This window comes from Bos grunniens, chromosome 17 (assembly GCF_055505025.1).
Source record: "Bos grunniens cultivar Pamir isolate PY7600 chromosome 17, Bosgru_T2T1.0, whole genome shotgun sequence".
Classification (NCBI taxonomy): domain Eukaryota; kingdom Metazoa; phylum Chordata; class Mammalia; order Artiodactyla; family Bovidae; genus Bos; species Bos grunniens.
In genome coordinates, this window is record NC_141181.1 from 51,593,998 (window position 1) to 51,620,892 (window position 26,895).

At 54.0% G+C, this 26,895-nt stretch overlaps 1 protein-coding gene across 21 annotated transcripts in view; it reads left to right on the forward strand.

Moving 5' to 3' along the window:
• The first annotated feature begins 1,296 nt into the window (after nucleotides 1-1,296).
• Nucleotides 1,297-26,895, forward strand: part of NCOR2 (nuclear receptor corepressor 2) — a 236,352-nt gene continuing 210,753 nt past the window's right edge. For all 21 annotated transcript variants that reach the window (XM_086347286.1, XM_086347298.1, XM_086347301.1 and 18 more), the window contains exon 1: nucleotides 1,297-1,433. The gene's annotated coding sequence lies outside the window, so the exon portion shown is untranslated. The remainder of the gene's footprint in view (nucleotides 1,434-26,895) is intronic.

Genomic DNA, 26,895 nt, shown 5'->3' on the forward strand with positions numbered 1-26,895 from the left:
TTCAAACTCTCTTACATCTTAGGGGAAAGCAGAGGAGGAGGGAGGGTCCCGGTCTGGGGCTCCCGGTGCCCTCTGCTGTTTAAGAAGATCTCCCCGGCTTTGAGAAAGCAGCCTGGGAGGGGCAGAGGAGGGGGTAAATGAGGACACATGGGTTGTCAGGGCTGCCAGTGGGGTTCCTGTTGGAGCGGTGAGCGCTTGCGTGTGCGCGGGCGAGTGTCCACATGTGTGCTCATCCGTGACCCTGCCCGCTCGTGCCCACCACACACTTGCAGCATCGTGTATCTGCGTTTGTGTCCCTGTAAGTCCCGAATTGGGAGTTCTTGAAGCACATTGCGTCCCTACCTGGGAAAGATCAGAGAGCAGATAGAAATCCTCGCCCTCTAGAAACGGACATTCTAGTGCGTGTGTGTGTGTGTCCGCCCGCGTGCGTGAACTCCTGCCTGTGTCCGGGTTTGTTTATATGCGGGTGACCTTATGTCTTAGGAGTCTATGTCCCAGGCTACGCTCACGTCTGCGGGGTTGGGGGTGGGGGGTGGTTGCGAGTTTTCCCTCGTGCCCACCTGGGTTAGCTCTCCTTTCTGAGGCCCAGTGTGTGAAGGTCCACTGGTGAGAGTCTTGCGCCCTACTGTGTGCGAGACCCCCCCAGAGCGAACTCCACCGCTTGTGTCCCCTCGCATCTGTGTGGGTCCCTTAAAGGTCCTGTGTGTGGCCCTCCTCGTATGCCCCCTCCCCATCCACTGGTCACTCCAGAGTTAGACTGATAATTTAATAGCTGAAACGCGATTATACTTGGAGTGAAGTATCTGGGGCTGGGGAAGAGGAGGGCGCACGGCCCACTGGAGGAGGAGGGGGCGGGATGGGGAGGCGCTTTCCCCCTCCTTCCTCCTTCAGGGAGCTGCTAAAAAGAAACTCGGCGTCGCGCCCAAGCGTGTGTGTGTCTGTGTGGCAGCGTGTGCACGCGCGAGTGGGTGCGCGCAGGCCCGGGGGAGGCAACGTGGGCCCTTTAAGGAGCCCGAGGGGGCCGGGCCGGGGCGCGTCGGTGCGGGCGGGGAGCCAGGAGCCGGGAGGCCGAGCCGCCGCCTCCCGGGCTCCCGCCCCGCCCCCTCCTCCCCCTCCCGCCGCCGCCACCGCCGCCACCGCCGCCGCCGCCGGGGAGCGGAGCCGCGGGCAGGCCGGGCCGCATCGGAGCCCCGTGTCCGCCCGCGCCCCGCCCGAGCCGTGCGCCCGCGCCCTGCGCCCCCGCGATGCGCGCCAAGTTGCGGCTCGGGGACCGGGGGCTAGCGCCCTAGGAGGCGGCGGCGGGAGGATCGCGCCCCGGCTGGAGGCCGGGCCTGCTGCGCGCCCCCAGCCCGATCTGCACCGCCACTTGCCTGAGCGCCCGGGCGGCCCGAGCGCGCCCCAAGCCCGGGCGCCGCCGCCGCCACCTCCGCGAGGTGAGTTGGGGCTGGGGGTCCCCGCGGAGGGCCGGGGTGAGGCGCTGAGCGCGCTTCCGGGGAAATCGGGGAAGATTGGTCGGCGCACGCGGCGGAGTTGGCGGGGCCCCTGCACTCCCGAGTTGGCGCTCTCGGGGGGTGGCCTGCTGGGGAGCGAGGCGCCCCATAGACACTGCGGCCCGCGTGCGTGGGGGTACCGGGGAACTTAGGGGAACTCCAGCTCCCCTGCGAGGGGACGGGAAGGAGGGAAGAGGCGTTGGGGGGAGGGCGGGCGGGGGGGGGGTGTCTTGGAACTGCGCAGGACAGCCCCCCACCGTGTGCCACAGCCCTGGGGGCATGGCCGCCATGCGCCTCCCTCCTCTCCAAGCAGCCCTGGACTTGGGGGGTGACACTGCGCCTTATTTTCCAGCGGGCAGTGCGGCTCGGGGGTGCCCCTGGAGATGGCACCCTCGGCTCCCCGGCCTGGCTGCTGTGGAAGGCGCCTGGGAGGGGTTCCCGCCACGGGGGACTGGGGGCCGCTGGCGTGGTCGCTCCTGGGCGAGGGGTCGGAGGGCTCTGTGTCGGGGTCCCGGAGGAGAGGCGCCCCTTGCTCCCCCCTCCCCCTTGGGCCGGTGTTCCTGGTGTCTGGGCCTGCCTCCCGCGGCTGGTGACGCCTCATGGGGCCGCCTCCTGGTCCCTCCCCCGGGCTGTGCGGATACTTGGGATGCCACTAGTTTGGGAAGTTGGAATTCAGAACTGATCCCACTTGGGCTGGACCTGGAGGCCCCCGGTCCTAGTGCTGGGGGAGCACCCCCGGAGACTTGGCGGGGAGTTGGGGGGAGACCCGTGGGGCGCGCCTTCCCCACCCCGGACGCTTGCAGGAAAGAGCCCGAGGGAGCGAGAGAGGTCTAGGCGGGCGGGCAGGCGGGCGAGACACGCTGTACCTGTGAGCTGCTGTCGCCCGGGTCCAATTAACGTAGGGCGCCCGGCGTTATTTTTACATTGTAGGTTTATTTTTTTGGAAGCGAGGGCCCTCCAGCCGCCTGTCGCGCGCTCCGGCTCTCTGAGGGTCTGGTGCAGGCAGCGGAGGCGGATCTGTGCTGTCGGCTCAGCCTCCTCGCTTCCTCCCCCTCCTCCTCCCCCCCTGTTGGTGAGAACTGGTTTTATTATGATTTTTTTTTTTTTTTTTTCCTTTTGCAGATTTGGAGGAAGGCTGTGAGGGAGGCAGGGAGGAGGGATGGGGAGAGGAGCCCTGCGGGCTGGCTGGATGAGGGAGTTCTGGGCTTGTTGGGGGTTGTGTTATCCGTGGCCTTGACTTTGCCCTTTTTAAACCAGATCTGGGTCCCCGTCGTTGCTTTGATAGAAGGGGTTCTCCGGGCCTGGAGTGAGCTGGGAGGACGTCCCCGGGCATTGTTATGTACCTCGTGGTGGGTGGTCTTTTTTTTTTTTGGATTGAGGTGTAGGGGGAAAGCCCTCTGAGAAAGTGAGAGACCTTGAACCCGGGGCGCTGAACCATTCACAGCCGGCTCGTGCAACGCATCGCCTTTGGTGGGAATCGCACTTGTGCCACTATTGGCAGTGTGACTCTGGACAAATTACTCAACCTCCCTGTGCCTCAGGCTTCTCATCTGCAAAGTGGGATGATAATAATAATACCGAGTTTAGAGGGTTGTTGTGAGAACCAAGGGTGGGAATACATAGAAGGTGCTTGTATATGTATCACCAGTTACTGTTGTTATTATTATTACTCCTGAGTTCTAAAACTTGGTCTTTACTCCAATGGCCTGGAAATTTGATGAGAAGGGGCGGCCATGCATTTTGCCAGGAGATGTGGTGAAGGGAGGGGGCCTTCTTTGCAACCCACCCCCCCAACCCCTTGACTTTTCCCCGTGAGGACAGAGAAGGGCAGGTGGTGCCTTCAGCCCACTGAACAGATGCGCAGACTGAGTCCGGCTTGGGATTGGCGCTGGGGCCGGCCGCCGGCGGAGAGCCGAGGAATTGCAGGAGGCGGTGGCGGCGGCTGCCAGGGCGTCCCGGGCTCTGTCTGGCTTCCTCGCGCCGGCTGCCTTGTCTTTGCTTGGAAATTTACCACCGCCGCCGCCGGGTGCCCAGGGAGTCTGCGGTGCCCAGACGTGGGGGCGGGTACCCAGCGGGCCCCAGCCCCTGCCTCTTCCCACCGAGCTATTTACGCTTGCTCTGGGATCAATACTATTGATAAAGCCATGTAAATGGTAATGTGGCTGTCAGGCCCCCGTGAGGGATGGAGACCCCCTCGTGGGGCAGAACCCTCCCTCCTTCCTTCCGCGAGGGTTTGGCTACGTGGGAAGGATTTTATTTGGCATAATCCGTTCTTTTTTCCCCAATTAATAATACTCATACCACCTCCTGAAGATTTCTGAGGGCTCTGCAAACACGAATTTAGCTGCATGAAAGGCCCGAGCAGGGAAGGCTTGATTGTTCTCCGGGCATGGGGGTTGGGGGGATTGGCCGGGCTCACACTTGCCGGCTGGCTGGCGTTGGAAAGAGGCCCCAGGAGTCCTGGCCCCCAGCATCTTGCCATTCAGTCTGGATGGAGGCTGCCTGGCCTGGATCCCCTCTGACTAGAGGTGATGGTACTCCCAACCTGGCAGTGGGTGGAAAAGTTGGTTCACGCTGAGATTTTTTTTTTTTTTTTTTTTGCGGGCAGAGGGGTGGGGGAAAGTGCTGCTAGGCATAACCCAGCTGGAGGGGTCTGCCTTCTGTAAGAAGCAGAGATGCTCCTGCAAGAGACCTGGAGCTCTCACCCCATCCTTCCAACAGCTCTCTGAACCGTAAATGCCCCACATCAAATGCTGCCTCTGACAATAGGGGGCTGAGAGCTTTTATTTGTGTGTGTTTTTCCCTCCTCCTCTATTTCCTCTTCATCTTTCTAATGCCAACAGCAGCCTCCCCAGGTGATACCTTCAAGACCAGACTCCCTGCCAGGGAAACAGCTTGGAGGAACTGGTCCTTCCTGCCCTGGGTGCCAGGGAAGGGGGCCAGGAGGGGATGGGAGCCTGGGTTGCCTGCTTGGGGAGGGCCAGGCTGCCCAGGGTCAGGCCAGGGGAGTCTTCTTAAAAGGCTTGTTCTATGAGTGGGTATGCAGAGTCCCCCAAGGAAGTGATGCTTAGAAAAGATCATCTGGCATTTTTGGAGGATCCTTGGAGGTGGGGAAGGGACTTTACAACCTGTCAAGTGAAGTTTTGGTTTACGAGCTGAAAAATACTAAATATGATGCAGTAATCCAATAATAACAGCCAACATATATAAAGTGCTTACTATGTGCCAGGTCCACCTTCATCAGGAATCTTTTTACTGTTCATTATTGCGCTGTGAGGTCAGGGCTCATATCATCCCATTTTATGGATGGCGAAATGAAGCACAGAAGCACAGACAGGTTAGGTGACTTGCCCAAGGTCACACAGTTTGGATATGGAGCTAAGAATTAAGACCTGGGGTTACTCATGGTCGCCTTGGTGCAGCAAGAATGAACATACTGCAGACCTGCTCAGTGGAGCTGCCACAGAAGACAGGAAGAAAGAAATGATGTTTCTTATTTGAGCAGCACCTATAGATCTTTGCCCTACGGGGCTGGAGACTGAGAACTTGCTCTCCCCAAGATTCGGGGAGGGGGGACAGTGCCAGAAGCAGGTCTGAAGTTCCTTTGAAGTCTCATTTTATCTTAAACATTCATGCAAATTTGGCATTCGCTGTAGCGACAGGGCTGTGTTTATTTTGAAATGAAAACATGGTTTTGAATTATTTAGCATGGCGTATTATGGGACTCCAGAAAACTGCATCAGATGAGCTCCTGCTTGCTGGCAGGCAGCCCTGGGGTTCTTTGTAGCTGGAGACCTTGGAAAGTCCTGCGGCGGATGACAGCTTTTTCCGGTTTTACAGATGAAGGCGCGGGTCAGAGGTGCCAGGCCAGCCCCAAGGTCATATGGTGGTGTGCCTTTCTTATGATGATCAAAATCATCATCACTGTCTTTCTTTTAGTCGAAAGTGAGGCTTTTCTGCCTGGGCACTTCCCCACCACCACGCCCAGGGGGAGGGAACTTGGGAACTTTCGGTTCATAGATCCGTAAAGAATCATCCTAAACCAACAGCAGAGGACTGTCTGGGAGTGTTTTGTCTGAGATTCGCACCACTGATCATTGCAAAGTTCCAGTGAGTTTCTGCCCCGGCTTAGCCATGTGCAAGCAGAGTGCCCTGGGACTGATCCCTGCCCCGCTGAGAGTCTGGGTGCCGTGGTCTGTACAATGGGCATATTACCCACTAGGGCCGTGGGGTAGGGGGAGAGGATTAAAGGGCAGAAAGCTAGAGCGTTGGGTTTAATTTCCGCTCTGCAGTTTCAAGTTGTGTGATTCTGGATGGGTTATTTAACTTCTCTGCGCCTCAGTTTGCTCATTTCTAAAATAGGGATGATGATGATTCTACTTCTGGTTTTATTGTTAGGAGGACTCTGTGGATGTCATGATATATCACAGGAGCTGTTGTTATTTTGCCCCTCCCCGCTGCTCCCACCGTTGGAGAGGGGAGACTTTGCGCCTGTAGAATTTTTGTTCAACCTGGGTCCTCACTGACGGGCTGGTTGGATGCAAGCTATTCTTTCTAAAAGGCTGCTGGGAAGGATCTTATGGAATAATCTCTTCACCTGAACCCCGTGCCTGGGCTGGTTACTCTCTGGAGGCAGCAGGCTCCTCTCCTGTCTGACTGGTTGGTGATTCCCAGATCTGCCCAGGAGACCTGGGCCCTTGAAGGCCAAGGTTTTCTGTTCTGCTTTTAATTCCCTAGCACCTGCTGGGAACTGAAGTTGGAGGGCTTAGGCCGCCTGGAAAGTGGGGGGAAGACTGATGGGGAGGACACAGGGAGCCTCCTGGGGGAGAGCTGAGCTTCCCTTTACCCCTGCGGCTGGGGGGTGGTTCTCGAAAGGGCTCCTTTGAATCAGACCTGGCTCAAATCCTGCTCCCCTCCATTAAAAGCCTTTCGGCCTCAGTTTTCTTATCCTTAAATGGGGGAGTGGGATATGCAAAATAACACCCCTGGGAAGACCATCTAGGGCTGCACTGTCCCGGCACTCCTGGTATTGGTGGGGAACATTCTGGACCTTTGCTGTCGCCTAACCATGAGGTGGGCTTCCCTGGTGGCTCAGACGGTAAAGAATCTGCCTGCAATGCAGGAGACCCGGGTTCGATCCCTGGGTCAGGAAGATCCCCTGGAGAAGGGAATGACACCCCACTCCAGTATTCTTGCCTGGAGAATCCCATGAACAGAGAAGTCTGCCGGGCTACAGCCCATGGGGTCACCAAGAGGCGAACGCGACTGAACGACTCAGTGCACGCACATATGCGCACCCGCTAGGTATGTGTGGCTTTTGAGAGCTTGAAATGTGGCTAGTGCCTGCTGAACTGGTAATTTTATTTCATGTTAATTAACTTACATTTAAAAAGCCACATGTGGCTGTGTCTGATGCCTGCCCTGATCAGAAGGCCCAAGACTGGATGATGAAACAAGATTCAGCATATGGGAGCCGGGCCTGACTCTCAGCAGCTGGTTTTTTTCCTTCTTTCGTGTGCTTTTTCTCTGCCTGGAGCCACCGGAGCCTTGTCATCTTGGAGGGAGACTCCACATTCTGTGATCCTGTTTCCCAGCAAAGCCTGAGTCTCTCCCGGGTGCTGGCCTGGACTCCACAGCCCTCTGTCTACTTTCCCTTGCCCACCTCTCTCATGTCCCCACCCTCTCCTGCCCTACCAGCCTCTGTGGCAGCTCTGTCCAGGAGACCTTTCTGTGATGGTGCGAATGTTCCAGACCTGCCCTTAACCGCTCTCTACAGGTGGCACTGAGCACCTCAAGGGAGGCTAATGCAACCCAGGATCGGACTGTTATTTGCTACTTGATTTTTAATAACATTGAAAATGTGATTTTCCTGTGGCTCAGCAGTAAAGAATCTGCCTGCCAATTCAGGAGACATGGGTTCGACCCCTGGGTCGGGAAGTTACCCTGAAGAAGGAAATGGCAGCCCACTCCCGTATTCTGGACTGAAAAATCCCATAGACAGACTAGCCTGGTGGGCTACAGTCTGGAGGGTCTGTAGAGTTGGACATGACTGAACGACTGAGCTCGCACACACAAAATATGACTAGTGGGCTTTGTTCCTCTTGGGCAGCTTGACGGTAGAGCCTTGCCTTCTCTGTTTTTTTTTGTCTTGTGGCTTGTGGGATCTTAGTTCTCCAACCAGGGATCGAACTCGTGCCCCTTGCGGTGGAAGCACTGAGTTTTAACCACCGGACCGCCAGGGAAGTTCCCCTTCTTTCTTGACTCAGGGCCAAATGCCAGAATTCAGGCCACTGGCTGTACGTTATTACCCTTTCTGGTCCTACCAGGCCAGCATCCCTGAGACTGGGGAGCTGGCTCAAGTGTCCCCTACTTCCTCCCCTGACTGTCCTTTCTGCAGCACGGGAGGTAGCCTCAGGTCTGTGCAAAGTGTGGGCGGCTCCCACGGGGGGCTGAGTTGAGGTTCAGGAGTCTTGGACTCAGGCTCAGAAGAATCTCAGGTTTATAGAGATGATGGTCCAACCCCTGCCTTGACTGTGTCCACACCTGCAGATCCGTTGAGCAGGCCTGCTTCCCACAGGGGCTGTCGTGGTCTGTACTTTTTTCCTGCTATGAATTAACACATTATGGATGTCTTTCCATGTTGATAACAACTAGATTAACTTTGGGAGAGCAGACAGCATTGCTTTTTATTTGTCATTTGAAAAATACAGAAAACCCCCAAAATGATACACTCCTAGGGCTTCCCCTGGTGGCTAAAACGGTAAAGAATTCGCCTGCCAATGCAGGAGACACAGGCTTGATGCCTGGGTTGGGAACATCCTCTGGAGAAGGAATTGGCAACCCACTCCAGTATTCTTGCCTGGAGAATCCCATGGACAGAGGAGCCTGGTGGGCTACAGTCTATGGGGTTGCAAAAGAGTGACTAAGCAATGACAGCATACTCCAACCCTGCCACTTGCTTTTGGGCTTTATAAAAACTTATTTTAATAAAAGAAGAAGCATGGGCCTGTTAAAAAAATTAAAACAGAACACAGGAGGTGTCGAGGGAAGTCTCCTTCCTGTTCTTGGCCTTCTGTTTGTGTCCCCCGAGGCAGATCCACACGGGTCTGGTTTCCTCTCAGAGATACTCCGGCCATATGTCCGCCTCACAGGGACATAGATGTGTGTGTTCCCTTTAAAAACAAGCACACACATGGTATCACAACATATTTATGTCTTTCTTTCCTCCTTTAAATTATAATACATCTTGATTTATTCTGAAATATATAGAGAGCTGGGGTTCACAAAGTACGGCCTGCAGGCCAAATCCAGCCCACCTCCTGTTTTTTATATGCCCAAGCTGAGAATGGTTTTTACGTTTTTTTGATGGTTGGGAAAAAAAAAAAGAATATTTTGTGACATGTGAAAGTAAGTGAAATTCAAATTTCAGCATCCGCTGTCAAGTTTATCAGAATGCAGCTTCCTGGTGGCTCAGGTGGAAAAGAATCTGCCTACAACATGGGAGGCCAGAGTTCCATCCCTGGGTAGGGAAGATTCTCCTGGAGCAGGGAATGGCTACCCACTCCGGTATCTTGCCTAGAGAATCCCATAGATAGAGAAGCCTGGCAGGCTACAGTCTATGGGGTTGCAAAGAGTTGGACATGACTGAGTGACTAACACATGCTCATTCATTCGTGTATAGTCTGTGGTCATTTTCAGGGTCAGTCAGTTCAGTTCAGTCACTCAGTTGTGTCCGACTCTTTGCGACCCCATGAATTGCAGCACGCCAGGCCTCCCTGTCCATCACCAATTCCCAGAGTTCACTCAAACTCACGTCCATCGAGTCGATGATGCCATCCAGCCATCTCATCCTCTGTGGTCCCCTTTTCCTCCTGCCCCCAATCCCTCCCAGCATCAGAATCTTTTCCAATGAGTCAACTCTTCGCATGAGGTGGCCAAAGTACTGGAGTTTCAGCTTTAGCATCATTCCTTCCAAAGAACACCCAGCACTGATCTCCTTTAGAATGGACTGGTTGGATCTCCTTGCAGTCCAAGGGACTCTCAAGAGTCTTCTCCAACACCACAGTTCAAAAGCATCAAATTCTTCGTTTTCCGGGTACAGCTGCAAAATTGAGGAGTTATGACAGAGGCCGGAAGGCTGACAAAAGGTGGAATATTGGTTCTCTTGCCCTTTACGTTTGCCGACCCCTGATAGAGAGCTGCCATGCTCTTTTTAACTTCAGCATAATCTTCCAGGGTCATGTCAGAGGAACGGGGGCCCTTAAGAGGGTTGTGAGTTTAAGGGTCACACCAAGTGGGCCCGAAAACCCCTTGTTCTAGAGACTTCTCTGGTGGTCCCGTGGTTAAGAATCCTGCCTTAGAATGCTGGGGATGTGGGTTCGATCCCTGGTCAGGGAACTAAGATCCTGCATGCCATGGAGCAACTAAGCCCACGTGCCACAACTACTGAGCCCACGCCACAGCTAGAGAATCCGTGCACGGCAACAAAAGATCCCACGTGTTGCAACAGAGATCTGACACAGCCAAATAAGTAAATACTAAAAACAAAACAAAAACAACAAACAACCCTTATTCTTGCCTGGCTCGCTGTTCTCGCTGTTATGCTGATGCTATTGTTGAGTGCAATAGGAAAGTGGGGATGGTCAAGGCAGCTGACCTTTGGCATGGATTTTTGGGTTCTTAGATGGTGTTTGAGGCTATAATCTCTTCTGTCCAGGGCTGAAGGATTGCTATAACACCTGGTGCTACATAGTTTTCACACTTGTTGCAAAGTCACTTAGAACCCATCTTGTTTCCCTCTTTGCTTTGGCCACTAGGAAGCTCAGAGCCAAATTTTGCTGCCTGCCTTCAGCAGTCTAATCTGGTTTGTGTTTGGGATTCTATCCTGATTTCAGATTGGTTCATCCCTGAATTTTCTTCTTGGGCTTGCTCTCTGAATTTTATCATATCATATGCATTCCTAAAAGTTGTCTCAGAAAAAAAAAAAAAAAAGTTGTCTCAGTTCTTGAAGGGTGAGCTGGAGCAGACAGGAGCAAAGAAAAGGGAAAACACTTGCAAGATGTTTCCATGTTTGTTCCTCCTGAGTGCCTGTGGGGGTGGGGGTGGGGTGGGTGATTTCCTAATGGATAATTCTAGGGGAAGCCAAGACCTGGCCCCATGGAGTGTCTTAACAAAGGTCATACCCTGGGCAAGAACCTGGTCGTTGGGTGTCATCTTGGGTTGGGGCTTTGGCTTCCCAGGTGACTCTAGTGGTAAAGAATTAGCCTGTCAATGCTAGAGACACAGGGAAGCTGGGTTTGATCCTTGGGTCAGGAAGATCCCTTGGAGTAAGGTATGGCAACCCACTCCAGTGTTCTTGCCTGGAGAATCCCATAGACAGAGGAGCCTGGTGGGCTACGGTCCATAGGGTTGCACAGAATCAGACACGACTGAAGCGACTTAACACACACTTACGCCTTGGGTTGGACTCAGGAAGATGACAGTCAGTAACCTGGAAGGTGAAATATCCCTATCGGAGGCCCTGGGGCCCTTGTGAACCACTTGGCCTGAAGGAAGGCCCTGGAATCGGATAGGTGACACTTAGCACTCCCCGGTGGAGTGTCACTTCCGTCTGTTCTGTAGCCAGGGCCCAGGGATTTTGGAATTGTTGCCGTGACAATGCTGAAGGTGTGTCGACACTTAGGGGCCTCTGGGCTCTTGTTCCAGCCTTGGCGCTCTGCTGATGCTTTTGGATATTTCTGCTTCCTTCTGTTGACCCTGGGATATTTCTTTGAGCTGGAAAGGAAGTAGGGGGAGAAAAGTAAGCCACGGGTAGAATCAGATGAGACCACAGCCAGCTGCCCACCGGAGTGCACGTGTGGGTATATTTCCCAGGGACCCGCGGGGCTGACTCTCTGCCTCCTGTCTCCTGGGCTTGGCTTGGTTTTCGGTGACTTGTGTTTGGGTTTTAGGGCTTGTGAACGGGAGCTCGAATGAGCCACGGGGCAGAGTCCAGTGCAACCTAGGACAAGTAATGGAGCCGCTGCATGAAGTGCCTTAGTTTACTCACCAGGGAAAATGGGGTTATGAATGCACACAACCTCAGGGTGTGGTGAGGCAAAGGGAGCTAAGGGGCCACTGGAGGCTTGAGTTAGTAGTTAGTCCAGCAGGCCCTATCCTTGCCCCTCACTTTCCTGTCTGCAGCTCATAAACCCAGGGAGCCCACTCTGGGACCAGGCAGGCTGATCCAGCCTCCTTTACATTGTTCACAGATGTCCTAAAGGGGCTTCAGAACTACTGTGTCCCAAAATGGGCCTATGGTTCCCCTTTGCCCCCAGACTCCCAGCCTGAGCTTGCTCCCGGAGTGTGGGGCCAGGCCAGAGACCTGGGGGTCACCCTCTCACCCGCCCAGTGCCCGCAGAAGCCTCCATTTGTCTTGCCCCCACAGTCTGTCCTGTGTAAGCAGCTACGGGGTGGGGCCACTGGGGCAGTGCCCTGACCTTACTCAGAGCCCCGTGAGCCCGAAGGGCTTCCCAGCACTGCTTGCCTGAAATCCAGGCCCTTCTCACTGCCTTGGAGGCCTGTCTCCCCAGCTGCCCGCTGACCTCTGACCTCCCCGTGGCTGGCCACCCCTGCAATTAACTGTGTGTTGTGTTGGAGTGGTGGGGCACTTCTAGCCAGGCAGGTCTGGAGGGATGAGTGGCAGGGGAGTGAATTTTTCTTTGTGGCCTGGGGGTTCCTCTCTGGGAGATGCTGGCAGTCAGAAGTCCCTGAGGCCAGGCCCAGAGGTGCACATGGTGGGGACCCCATGAGGAGAGGGGTGCCTCGAGGGCCCCTGCTTGTCCTCAGGCTGAACTCTGGTGCCCGCCACAGACCCTCTGGGAGCATCACCCAGCGCTGCGGTGCTGTCTCCGTGGCCATGGCAACCACCTGGCACCGGGGCCCTGCTCGTTAGGCTAACGAGGCAAGCCTGCCAGGCCGAGGTGGGGGGCCGGGGATGTGCTGCCCCGGGGCTTGGCAGGACTTGTCTGCCAGGCCACCGGGCCAGGAGTGGAGCAGGCCCTGGAAGATGCCGCAGAGCCCAGTGGGATCAGGGGTCCTCCAGGGTCCTGGAGGCTCAGGCTTGGTTGGCAGGGTGGGGTTCTGGTGGGAATTATGTGTGGTGGTAACTCCTGTGACCAATTAAACCAGGAGAGGATGAAATTGCGGGGAGAGATAGAGAGGCGCCCACTTTTCCTTGCTGCATATACCCACCAATGCGGTCTCCCATCCTTATGTTTTATTTTATGGTTTATCTTTTGGCCACGCCTTGAGGCATTTGGGATCTTAGTTCTCTGACCGAGGATTGAACCCGTGTCTCCTGAATTGGAAGCGTAGTATCTTAACCACTGGATCACCAGGGAAGTCCCCCCTTGAGTACTTTTAACCATTTTCACTTTGGCCCACCTCTGCTGCCTACTCCATCTAAGCCACTGTACTGGGTGGAAGAGGGTCCCCTACCAGCACACCCCGCCACGGCCCCCCCACCCCTGCCCCACCACCAAATTCATGTGCTTCCCTGAACCTCAGAGGGGAGGCCTTATTTTGAAATAGGGTTGTTGCAGAGGTAATTAGTTAAGATAAGGTCATGTTAGAGTAGGGTGATCTTACATGCAATAATTGGACTGGTGTCCTTAAAAGAAGAGAAAGCCTTGTGAAGATGGAGGCAGACACTGGAGTGATCCATCTACAAGCCAAAGAATGTTGAGGATTGCTGGTTAGATCCATGGAACACACTCCCTGCCGAGAGGAAGTAAGTACCTACCCTACACCCTGATTTCAGACTTCTGACTTCCATAACTGTGAGAGAATAAATTTGTATTGTTTTAGGCCACCTAGTTTGCGATCATTTGGTAGAGCAGCTCCAGGAAACTAATAGAGCTCCCATCATCCCATCACTTGCTGGGACTATTGCAGCAGCCTCCTCACCAGTCAGCCTAATCATGTTCCTCACATGGCAGCCAGGGGGTTTTGTTTTAGACCTGTCCCTCCTGTGATCAGAGCCCTCCCATCTCAGGCAGCATAAAAGCCAACTCTATTTATTTTCTGCTCTGGCTGCACCACGAAGTATGTGAGATCTTAGTTTCTCCACCAGGGACTAAGCCTGTGCCCCCTGCTTTGGAAGCTTTAGCCACTGAGCCACTGGGGAAGTTCCAAAAGTCCACTCTTTATTGTGCCTACAGGTCCCTGCACAGTCTGCTCCCCCATCCCCATTCAATTTCAGATCTGTTCCCCTGATCTGAAACCAGCCACACTGGCCTCCTTGCTGAAATTCACTGACATGCTCCTGCCTCAGTGCCTTTGCACATGCTGTGCCTACAACACTCTTCCTCCAGGTGTCTGGATGGCTGGCATCATTCCTTTGCCATCTTACGCTCAGCTGCCACCTTTACTGTGGGTCCTTCTCTGGGCATCTTATTTAAAACTGCACCTTCTCCACCTCAAGCCCTCTCCTCTCCTCCTTCAGTTGTTTCTTAGCACGTGTCTCCTTTTGATGAACTGTGGTTTCGTCTGTTCAAAGTGCTGTTTTCCGTCAGCCCTGCTAGAATGCGTATTCCAGAAGGCCGGGACTTTGGTCCACATTCACTGCCGCATCCTGGTTCTAGAACACCTCTGGACACACAGTAGGTGCTCAATAAATGTGTCGACTGTCAGGTGCTGGCTAGGCATGGCCTGACCTGGCATCCCACTGCAGGATGTTTTGGGACCCAAAGTTGTCTGTCTGTCCCTGCATCTGATACCTTTGCCCTCACCTGAAACCCCCTTCCAACTCACCGCAGGACATCACCCTGCCCCACCCCCCCAGGTCCCTGGGCCTTCAGCTACTCCCTCCCTGTCTCTCTTGTGGGTGGTCAGGATGGTCCTCTGCAGAGCGGAGCTGGTTGCTCTGGAGAGGGCGGGGTTTGGGATAATAAGGTCCTGGCTACTCCAGGCCTCAGTTTTCCCCATCCATGAAATGGGCACAATCAGATCACTGGTCTCTTGAGGCTGTTGGAAGGGTTAAGTGAGGTGACACATGCAGAGGCTCACTGTCTGGCACTGAGAGCTCAGAGAAAGACTTAGTTCAGTTGGCATTTGGTGGTGTTCGTATTTTCAGTTTGCTGTGTGGATGTTCCCTTTGCTGTTTTTTTGGAGGAGGGGTGAAACATCATAGCTAGATGACTCCAGGTGCCTGGGGGACTTTAAGCCAGTGTTCCCTTGGGTGGGTGGCCTCTGGATGTTCTTGTGACCTTGGACAGCTCCTTCCTGGCTCTGTACGCCCCGGACCCCATCCCAGGAAAGGGAGTCCTGTGCTTAGCGGTGGGGATGGGGAAGGTGTGAGGGGAGCATTCCCAGGGCCTAGAAGCCTGTCTGCTGTTCAGTGAGAGAGAAGACCCCAAGTAACTCCATGAAACCCAGGGACGGGAGGGCCCCTTCTCCCTTTCTTGGGCTGGATTCTTCTTTTGCTCTGAGCCTCAGTTTCCACATCCAGAAAATGGAAGTAAATGTCCTCCCTGCCTCCTAGAGGGGTAGGGTGGATTAGGGCACCTAGGGTGTCCTCAGTGATGGTGACCTTCCCTGGACAGGTGATGTGCATGCCATCTCCCTCCTCGAATTCCTTGTTTGGTCTCTGCAGGGCTCAGGGGTTGGAGGTGGAGTCTGAGTTGACAGAGGCTTTCCGGGCAAGTTCACTGCATGCTGTTTCCTATTAGCTCATTTAAGCCTCACGATAATGAGAGCCTCACAATGACCACAATCACACTTGTGGTCAGAACTGTTAATTTTCCTGTTTAATGATGGGGAAGTCAAGGCACAGAGGGGTGATGTCATTGGTTCAGGGCACACAGCCTGTAAGCCCCTTCCTTGGTGTGTGGTTGTCGTGGGGAACATCTGGACTTTCTTTCTGTCTTCCTCCCCGCTGCCCCTGGACTGTGGACCCTGGGGGCTGGCCCTGGGTGCCTTGGCCTGGCCTGGCCCATCCCCCTTGAGGTCATCCTCTCAGGCTCCCCGCAGGCTCCTGGGCTCTGCCTTGCAGGAAGATGACCCCACTACTGAGACTATAAATAGCAGCCGCAGTGGCAAGCAGGAAGCTGCTCATGGCACCTGGGCTCTGGCTGCTGCCCCCTTGCCGCAGCGCCTCCTGGAACTGAGCTTCTCCTGGTGGAAGTGCCAAGGTGGAAGCATGTGTGCACCCCAGGCGTTGCTCTGCAGGTTTGCTGTGTGACCTTTGGGCCCTCCCTGCCCTCTCTGTGCCCCTGAGCCCCTGGCTATGTGTCTGGGATGCCTCTGAGCTCCCTGAGCCGTAAAGAGTGTCTCCTGGGTGTTTGGATGGCAGCCAGGGAGGTGTGGAGGGCTTGGTGGATGGTTTGACATGGTGGGGGTAGTTTTTTCCTTGGAGGGGAGATAAGTGGGAGGAGGGCATTGATGGAGGCTGGAGAGGGGAGATGGGCCCTTTTTAAATGCAGGTAGGAAGGGGAAGATGGGATGGAGCTGCCTGGAGCATCCTGGACTGGGAGGTGGACCGTCAGCATGAGCATGGGCATGGGCATTTGAGACCCATCTTGGGTTGCTGTGTAATTCTTGTACAACTTCTCTGGGCCTTGGCATCGTCCTCCCAGATTTATCTGGCAGGAAAGAGATGCACAAAGGCTTTGAAGCAAGGAGACTATATCACTGTGTCCTCTATCATCTTTCACGTTGATGGCTGTTATGTTAATGTCATTATGTTGGGTCATGGGACAGGGTTCACCTTGTCTCTGTCTGCATTGCCAGGTCCCTGGAGGCCCGGCTCCAGGGTGGGGTCAGTGAGCTGTGGTCATTAGGAGCAATGGGGAAAGGGTGCTGACTCACTCCAGGGATGCCCCAGTTGGTCGTGCTGCTGGGTACATTGGGTGGCCTGTGTTTCCCCAGTCCCTCCTCACCACCCACCCCTGTCTCTGGCTGATACCAGCTACGCAGTGAGGTCTTGGTCCTTGGGGCAGTTTTCCAAGTTTAAGTATCATGCTACAGGTCAGTTGTACCTTGCAAAGCTTTCTGTTTTCCCAGAGGTTAGATGCTTTGTTAGTGCCAGTGGTGTTCTTGACCTAGAATGCAGGGACGTGAAGAAGAAGGTTTAACAGGACGTCTTGTTACGGATCTTGCTGGAGTAGGAGATGTACAATAGGTTGATTTATGACTGGTCCCCCTCAAACCCACAAAAGGTGCCTGAGGAGATTGATGGATGAGTTATTTGTTGTCTTAGAGAAGTCTCTAGTGATAAGCCATAGGGCTCTGCTTGATTCACGTTTTCATCAGAGGCTAGATTGAGCACCCTTGGGATATGTATTCACCATCCAGGTGACATAAAGGGGTATGCCTTCTCTCGCTGTGTAGGTGTGGAGAGACTGAGTCACGTGGACTCAACAGTTGCCTCCTAGAGTTCAGGGTTTGTAGAGTGGGCCTTTGGAGTGGTTCCCTCGAGCCCTAGAGATGTTTTGGAGCCGGTGGTAAGGCAGATGAATGTCTCCTTCAAAGATCTGCACAACCATAAATCCCACAACCTGTGGTTGTTCTGGGTTACACTGTTGTTCAGTTGCTAAGTCGTGTCCACTCCTTGCCACCCCATGGACTGCAGCACGCCAGGCTTCCCTGTCCTTCGCTATCTCCTAGAGTTTGCTCAAACTCATGTCCATGGAGTTGGTGATGCCGTCCAACCATCTCGTCCTCATGGCAATGGGGAATTAAGGTTGCAGATGGAATTAAGGATGTCAATCATCCTTTGACCTTGAGATGGGGGAAGTTATTCTGGATAGTCGTGGTGGGCTCAGGGTAATCACAGGTGTCCTTATGCGGAAGAGGCAGGAGATTTGAAGATGCTGTGTTCCTGGCTTTGAGGGTCAAGGACGGGGCAGAGAGCCTAGGAATACAGGCAGCCTCTAGAGTCTGAAAAAACAAAGAGTGCATTCTCATAGAGAACCCCCAGCAGGGGCATAGCCCTGCTAACACCCTGATTTTTCTCCCTGTTAGATCCATTTCGGACTTCTCACCTCCAGAACTACGAGATAATGAATTTGTGCTGTTTTAGGTCACTGCGTTTGTGAGCGTTTGTTACCGCAGCAAGAGGAAGCTCAAACAGAGCCTGCATCTTCCCCGAGAACCCCAGCATCCAGGGGCAGCCCGGTCACTTAGGTCGCGTGTGTCCCCTGCCACTAGTAACCTTGGAATCAGACTGAGGGACATGGAGTGAAGACAGGAAGCTGCAAACCATAAAAAGGCTGTGCTGGAGGAAAAAATAAAATGCAAAGAAGAAAAGAAGTCTGGTGGTTTAGTGGTCAAGAGTCCGCCTATTGATGCAGCAGACACGGGTTAGATCCCTGCTCAGGGAACTAAGATCCCATGTGTCTCAGGGCAGCTAAGCTCTAGCGCCACAGCTAGAAATGCCCGTGCACTGCAACTAGAGAGAAGGTCATGTGCTGCAACTAAGTCCCAATGCAACCAAATAAATATTTAAAAATTGGAAAAAAAAAAAAAGGCTAGAACCAGAGAGATGACCAGATGTTTTGGAGCAGAAAAGGAATGGTGCGAGGTAGGGATGTTTGTGTGTTTGTATGTTCTTTCTTTCTTTCTTTTCATTCCTTCCAATCTAGTGGGGGGAGTACCTGGCTCAGATGAAGGGCCAGAGAAAACTCTGTGTCCCCAGCCTGTCTCCCCACTGTGCTGAGCCACAGATGATTCTCCTGGGTGGGGTCTCCCAAGGGGCAGGTGCTGAACCTTCTCAGAGGAGATGGGCGATGCCACACACTGCTTCCTTCTCAGCTTTATTGGAAAAAGGAAGAAAATGACCCATGCCTTCAGCCCCAAAGTCCTCTGGGCCGACGTCCAGAAACCTGAAGCCTGCAATTAAATGAAACTGGATCTTAAGGTGGGGAGAGCTTCTCCAACCTGGGGGCGGAGGCACTGGAGACCAGGTCCTGGGGACCGAGCTGCCCATGGATGGGCTATGTGGGATCCAGGGGCAGAAAGGTTGCCATGGGTAGAGGGGAGAGGTTAGGAATGTTGTAGTCAGCCTTGGTCCAAGAGGCTGGGCTCCAGGGCACCAGCTAAGGGGGCCACCTTTTTTTTTTTTTTTTTAATTTATTTGGCTGTGTTGGGTCTTAGTTGCAGCACGTGGTGTTTAGTACCCTGACCAGGGATCGAACCCAGGCCTTGGGAGGATGGAGTTTTAGCCACTGGCCACCAGGGAAGTCCCAGGTGGCTGCCTTTTATTTCCAAAAAAAAAAAAATTGCAGATGACTTTCTGGTCACCTGAGTCCCCTCCCCCGGAGACTACCACTTCTCCACTGAACGTGTGCCCTTCTAAAAATGTTGTCACACGTGCAGGGGCCTCTGTCTGGCTTCCCGAAGGACCTAGGAGCCCTGTCTCATCTCTAGGCAGAAAAGATGCACGTGGCCAAGTCTTTCTGCGTGTGCCGCTCTGCAGTTTGCTATCGGAACGAGCTGTGGGACTCTGCCAGTTTTGTAGGTCAAAAGTGGTCGAATATCGACAGCTTTTATATAACTCAGCCTAGTAATTTCCTCTCCACGCTGAGACAGGCAAGCAGACTGAAGTGGTTCCGAGCAGGGATTCTGATGGCGTGGGTTCCCACCCTCTCCATGGCCTCTTATCAGCTTCGAGGCGTTGCCCTGTGCCTCAGTTGCCCTTTAAGTAAAATAGGGACTGAAGTAGTATGTGTTTTCTAGAATCGTTCTGAGGATTAAAAATGTAATACACAAAACTGTGTACCTACTGTGTGCTAAGTCACTTCAGTTGTGTCCGACTCTTTGTGACTCTATGGTCTGTAGCCTGCCAGGCTCCTCTGTCCATGGGATTTTCCAGGCAAGAATGCTGGAGTGGGTTGCCATGCCCTCCTCGAGGGGATCTTCCCGATCCAGGAGTCAAACCAAAGTCTCCAATGGCTCCTGCATTGCAGACAGATTCTTTATCACTGAGCCACCAGGGAAGCCTGTGTACCTATTACTGTTATTTTTAAAAAATTCCCTGGTGGTCCAGCAGTTAGGACTTCGCACTCTCACTGCTGAGGGCCCAAGTTCCATCCCTGGTCAGGGAACTAAGATCCCACGAACCGCACAGTCAAAAAAATAAATTAGGATTTTGTGGCTTAAAAAAAAATTTGTTTTAAATTTTGTACTGGGGGATAGCCGATTAACAAACAATGTTGTGATAGTTTCAGGTGACCAGCAAAGGGCCTCAGCCATACATATACATGTATCCATTCTCCCCCAACCCCCCTCCCTTCCAGGTTGCCACATAACACTGACCAGAATTCCATGTGCCATACAGTAGGTCCTTGTTGGTGATCCGTTTAAAATGTAGCAGTGTGTGATTTGTGACGTTTTGATGCAGTTAGATCTCGTTGATGAATTTTAACTTCTGTAGAGATAGCGTCTTGTCATGGTGATACAGGACACGTGATCGGTGTATTCCCTAGATGCCGCTGGGGTGGGTTGCAGCGTTTGGAGCTTCTCCAGGTGCCTCCAGGTGCTCATGTGCTGTTCTCCTCTGCGTATTCCTGGGAGTGAGACCGCCAGCTTGTGGCTCTCCTAGATGATGCTGGCAGGCTCTGCAAGGGGGCTGCCCTGGCTGGCCCTCTGCGTTGGGGTGTAAGATCTCCTAGCAGCCAGGGCCTTGGGTAAGACATGTGGTTTGACAGCTACCTTACAAAAAAGACTTTCTTGGTTTCTTTTTTATTTTTTGGTGGTGCCAAGTGACATGCCAAATCTTAGTTCCTTGACCAGGGACTGAACCCGTGGCCCTTTCAGTGGAAGCATGGAGCCCTAACCACTGGACCAGAGAAGTCTCTTTCTTGGTTTTCAGAAGCAGAACAGATGTGTTCTCTATAAATTGGAAAATGAAGAAACCAAAAAAGCCTGCATATTAAAAAAAAAAAACATGCAACCACATTCCCATCCCCAGAGAGACTGTTGGCATCTTAGTGTCTGTGGGTTTGGATAGAAAGGACCAGTTCTGACCTTTGCTGCCTGGATGTGACCATGGGGAGAGGGAACGGGGAACTGTCTAGATTCTGCAGCCCCTTCTCTAGACCTGGTGGGTCAGAATTTTCAGGAATAGGGCAGGTGTCTGGCAGCTCTGGGATGGGGCTTTGAGTCAGTTGGACATGGGACCTGCCTCTGCCCTGCAGTCGCTGTGTGACTCTGAACACAAAACCTCGCCTCTGTGACCTCGTCTCCTTGCAGGCTTTTGTTCATGCTGCTGCTGCTGCTAAGTCACTTCAGTTGTGTCCGACTGTGCAACCCCATAGATGGCAGCCCACCAGGCTCCCCTGTCCCTGGGATTCTCCAGGCAAGAGTACTGGAGTGGGTTGCCATTGCCTTCTCCTTGTTCATGCTGGAGGTGCCCAATTAATGCTTGAGTGAATGTTGTGCTGCAGGATTTCTCGCCTGGACATTGCTGATGTTCCTGGACATTGCTGGGGTGGATGCTTCTATTTGGGGGCTGTCCTGGGCACTGTCAGATGGTTAGCATCATCCCTGGTCTTTACGCTAGGTACCCTCCACCCATCGTGATAACCAGAAATGATGACAAAGGTTGCCCAGTGTCCTCTGGGGGGGCCACAAACACCCCCCAGGATGCCTGTGGTGCTCTTAGGAGGGCAGAGAGGTCCTGTGAGGGAGTTTTCCTCGGAGTCTGTGTCCAGTGTGTGGATTTTGTTCATTTGGATGCTCTCACTGAGGGGACCTACTGGGTGCCAGGAGCTCTCCCAAGTTCTAAGATGTGGCTGGGATTATGTCAGGCAAGTGCACCCTGGCTGCTCCCCCTCTACCGAGGCGTTAGCTGGACACTCTGCTCACCCACTCCTGACTTGGCATCGGGATGTGGTGGTGCCTTAAGGCCCGTCCCTGCCTCAGTCTCCCCCTCTGTGAAATGGAGGAAGTGTTGTCCTAAGGGTTGCTGCTGATCCTGCGAGGAACCCTGCCACCTTTGTGGGCTTCCCAGGTGGCGCTTGTGGTAAAGAATCCGCCTGCCACTGCAGGAGACATAAGAGATGCGGGTTCGATCCCTGGGTTGGGAAGATCCCCTGGAGGAGGAAATGGCAACAACCTGCTCCGATATTCTTGCCTGGGAAATCCCATGGACAGAGGAGCCTGGTGGGCTACAGTCCATGCGGTTGTAAAGAGTTGGACACGACAGAGCAACTAACACTAACACTTCCTGGGCCACAGGGCACACAAGATGCTTTGTGATGGTGAGCAGATGATGTGTGCAGACTCACAAGGCCAGTGTGCACACATCTGCCTTTGGGGAGTCGCTGCAATAGGCATTGCGGGGGTGGGGTCGGGGGTGTGAGTGAGGTGTGGGCGGGTTGCAACAGTGTCCTCTCTGTGCCTGGCTGTGCGAGTGGGGGTCTTTGCTGGAGGGTACTCAGCTGCCCTCCTCCCCGAGTCCCCGGGGAGCCGGCTCAGTGGAGATCCCTAAGGCGATTAAGTGGGTTCATTTGATCCTGAACGTGAACTTGAGCAGGCGGCTTATCTCCTGGAGATGAAAGCCGGGCTGGCGAGGCGCCACCTGGCCATTCGGGGAGTGCGGGATTTTCTCCTCCACCCCCTGCCCACCCGGGGCCTGTGCTGGGGGGCTTTTGCCCCATCCACCTCCAGTCCCTTCAAGCTGCACGTGGTGAACCGGGGCTGTGTGCTTTTTCTGTGTCGAATAGCAGCAGGCGCTTGCTGTGTTCATTCGTCCGGTCCTCTCCATCTTGTGAGCTAGCGAGGATCACATCCTCACTTTCCCTGTGTTTCAGGCAAATGGCTAAGGCTCAGAAAGGTTGGCTGACTTACCTAGAGCCACACAGCATCCTGACAACCGTTGGGGATATCTTGGAAAATCCCCTTTACTCCTTGGCACTGAGATTCCTCCTGAATACAGTCTTGACTTTGCACAGAATTAACCAGAACAACAACAATCAGTGTATGCCCCATTGTAGTATAAGAGGAAATGGGAGGAAGTTGCTGCTGGCTCCTACTCAGCATGAGTAAGTGTCGATCCGAGGCAAGTGAGATCAGAGGCGTTTCGGTTCTGGAAACACATGAAAGTGATGTTCAAGAAAAGGCTAGTGTTTGGATCAGTTCTGGCAGGTTTTGTTTTTTTTTTTTTAACGGCCAGGTTATTTGAAAATTGTGTGGGGAGGGTGCCTTTCGCAGCGTGGGACTGTCCCATTGGCCGAGTGCCAGTCACAGGACAGCCAAAAACATCCCTGTTTGTTTCTGAGATGTTCCAGGGTGGGGACCCTGCCTAGGAGACCCCCTAACAACACAAAAATAACAATATGCTCTTAGTGGTGGGGGATGGGACCACTGTGGTTGAGACCCTCTCTGCTTTCATAATAGCAGGCCAGGTACTGTGGTCCCCCTCCCTGCTCCACTGTCTGACCTGGGCACCCATCCAGCCTTTTCCTGGCCTTGGAATCCATCTATTCTTGTTCCTACCATTTTCTTCATGCTCTCCAAAGGAGAATGAGAATCTTCAGCTTCTGGTCTCACATTCTTCCCTCCTACTTTTCCTCCTTCTCTGAGAATAAAACTAGAGGCTTTGAGCATGCTGGGGAGCTGCCCACCTCCCCCCTGCATTGATGTGTCTCCAGCCACATCCCTCCCCCACCCTGACCTCTGTACTCAGCCTCTCTACTTGCTGTTCCCCCACCAGGAATGCTGTTCCCTGTGATTGGCATGGTGACTGTCATCAGGTCTCAGGTCATATATCACCCTCAGGAAGTCCTCCTGGCTGCCCAGTCAAGCACCACCCCCCACTCCAAGCCACTATCCCAGCCCCTCACTCAAGACGTAGTTGTTGATCAATGAAGTTTCTCAGTTGATTCCATTCCTTGGTGTGTTGTTGGCCTTCCCACATCAGAAAGTCACTTCCAGGAAAGCAGGGGCTGCTTCTATCTCATCCACAGCTGAGCCCCCAGTGCCTGGAACGGCGTCAGGACATGACAGGGGCTTCCTGCCAAGGAATCCATCGGCTGTCAGTGGGGATGGCTCGTGTGTTTCTTGGCAGGGAGACCAGGCCTGGCCTGACCTGGAGAAGAAGGAGGATGGGTCCTGGACATAGGGTCCTTGTCCTTTCAGGGGGTTCTACCCTGTCTGGAACTGACCAGACCAGAGGGCCGGCCCAGGGGAGGGGTGGGTACCACTCACTGCCATTTCCTGTCCAGGAATAGAGGCTCTTAGCGGGGACCATGGTGGGGATGGGGTCAGCCGGGTGACATTGCCCCCAGGATTATTTGTCAATGTCTGAAGACATTTCATTTGTCCCAGCCCGAGGGAGGTGCAGCAGGTGTAGTGGGTCGAGGCCAGAGGTGCTGTGAACATCCTATAGTGCACAAGCATTTGTGCTAAGTCACTGCAGTCATGTCCGACTCTTTGTGACCCCATGGACCGGGGATTCTCCAGGCAAGAATACTGGAGTGGGTTGTCGATAAGAACTGAATGTCTCAAGTGTGAGGACGTGGCGTCAGGCCTTAGAAACGCACATCTTGGTTCCGCCCTGGGCAGGGGAGGGCAGGAGCACCCAGGTTCCCTTTTCGTGCTGTGTCTGTACTTCTGTGGCCCAGAGTATGCCCTCTCCCCAACCCCTCCCGCTTCTATAGGGACTCTGAACATCCCAGAGTTGTTTGTCCTAGCTGTCACCAGCACCGGGAAGCCTGGCAGTTCCCTGGGTGACATGCACCATGCCTGATGGGTTCCACAGTCTGGCTGCCACAGTCTCTCTCGCCTTTCTGGTGGGAAATCCCTCTTGAGAGGGTCCTTTCCAGGACCCTTGTTTACAGATGGGGAACTGGCGGCCCAGAGAGGGTAAGGAGTTGACCAGGGTCACACAGCACAGCACAGCCTGGATATGGGAGGCCTGACGCTTGAGCAGGAAAGGCCCTGAGGGAGGGACTGTTAGCTCTGGGGCTACTATGGTCCCCTCTCTCCAGCCAACTGGTTCTTCCTTCTGGCCAGATTCCACACTATATCACTACAGTCATTACGGTTATTTTATAACATTGCAAGTTTTAAAGTATTTCACGTCTGTGTGTATTTGTATATGTGGTCAGATTGCTTTTCTGTATTATTCAGGGCACATTTGTTCTTCTTATTTAAAAAATAAATAGTTGGTCCATCCCCACAATGGAATACGATTCAGCCATAAAAAAGGAACGAGTGCTGATCCATGTTGTAGTGAGGATGGACCTTGAAAACATGAGGCTGAGTGAAAAAAAAGCAGACGCAAAGGGCTGCATATGGCGTGGTCCCGTTTCTATGAAATGTCCAGAATAGTTAATCAATAGAGACTGAAAGCAGATGAGTGGTTGCCAGGGGCTGGGGGGAGGGGAGGGGGCGTGGAGGCAAACTGCTCAGTGAGTAGGGGTTTTCTTTTCTCTTTTGGGTGTTGGAAATGCTTGGAACTAGAGTTGGTGACCTCACAGCACTGTGAATGTAATCAAGGCCACTGAATTTTTCACTTTATAATGGTTACTTTTATGTTGTATGAATTTCACCTCAATAAAAAAACCCATTTGGGAACTGAAAAAGATGCGTCTTTATTGGGCTCTTACTGTATGCTCAGCAGTCTGTATGCACACTTTCACTAAGTCTCTGAGTCCTGTGAGATGAGAATTTCCGTTTCACTGGTGAGGAACTGGCTCAGAGATGTTAAGCAACACACCCGGGGTCACCCAACTGGAAAGCAGGGGAACCTGGATTTGAAGCTAGGTCTCAGGCCAGATCCTCAGGTCACCACAGCTGCGCTCTGTGGTCTTTCCTGCCTGCCTGCCCTCCAGCCAGGAACATCCCTGCGGGCACTTCCCTGATTGGGCCCCGGGTGGGGCGCAGGGCTGGATGTGATACAAAGGCCCTAGAGCAGTTCACTGCTTGCCTGCCTCGTGGCTGTGCTGTGCCCCTGGCCCCCTACCCCCACTCCACCACAGAAGCAGGAACTTTCCAACACAGAGCCCGGCTGTGAATCAGCGCGACTCACTCTGGAGAGTTCGTGGGGCCTCCAGGGCTGTTTTCAGTTTCCGTCGAGTTTCTCACTCTGACTCAGTGTTGGCCCCCGCCTCCCTGCCCCAGCGACCTGGGCTTCTGAACACCTGTGGGACATCACAAAGAGCCGGCTTTGAAGCTGCCCTTTGCTGGGTGCTCGGGCCTCAGTTTTCTCATCTGTGTAGTGGGGGCAGTGAGGGAGGTGTTTAGGGTGTTTACTGGCATCGAACAGTGGATCCCAAGGGCCGCATGTACCCAGGGTGTGTGTGGAGGGTTTTGGTGTGGACATGAAGGGCTGAAAGCTGGGAGCTCCTTGTGGGCACTCAACGCGGGGGAAGCCCATGCCCCGTACCCGCTCCACATCTGTCCTCGGAGGGTGTGGGTGGAGGGCTGTGTGTGTCCAGGGCGTTCTGTTCTCTATAACAGGCCAAGCCCAGTCAAGGAATGGTGGCCATGGCAGCCTACGTCTCCCACTGGGTCCTGCTGCAGAGGCTGGGTGGGGGGTCTGTGCTCCAGGTATTGTCATCCTGACCAGGCTGGGGGCCTGAGCCTGGGTGTCCTAGGTTCTGGGGTGGCTGGGCCTGGGTCCCTGGGGTGGCGGGCTGGTGAACCCTGATGGTGAGTTTGCCCCGAGCCCCGGCTGTGTATTTCCACTCAAAGTAACCCTTGGCATCACACCCCACCTCCCCCAATTTTACAGATGGGGAAACCAAGGCTCAGAGAAGCCAAGTGATGGCGTCAGGCTTAACAACATGGTAGAGCTGGCATTTGTGCCTGAGCCGGCCTGGCTTTAGTTCCCTTGCTTATCGCCTCCCTCTTGTAAAAGCACAGGAAGCAGTCTCAGAGTTTAAGCAACAGGCCTGGTCACCTAGCTCAAACTTGGTGCGGCTGGGATTGGGTCCAGGTCTCTGGCCGGATCCTGGGCTGCCAGGACTCTGTGTGTGGACTCGCTTGCCAGGCATCTCCGTCCCTTTCTGTGCAGGAAGGGCTGGTCTCCCTGGTGTGCAGGTCGTGGACGCTGGGGTGGGTCAGAGGCTGGTGTTGGGGAGGGGAGGGGTTACCCGTGGAGACAAGAGCTTTTGCCAGTGTGACATGTGTGGAGGGGATGGGGTTGGGGGAGGGGGAATGGAGAGCTCCAGAGGTCCTGATCTCCCTCCCCCTACCAGTCAGTGGGGACCACCCCTCCCTCCCTGCTGCAACCCCCCCCCCCCCCCCCCCCGCCCCACCCTGCCCCGCCAGGGTCGCTGGACTCTTCGGAATATTCCCTGGGCCCCCCGGGTGACAAATCTCTTTCACCATCTCTTGACCCAGACAATTAATTGCTTCTGGCGATCCATGCATGGTTCCATGACCCCCCTGCTCTCCCACCCGCTGCCCTCAAGACCCC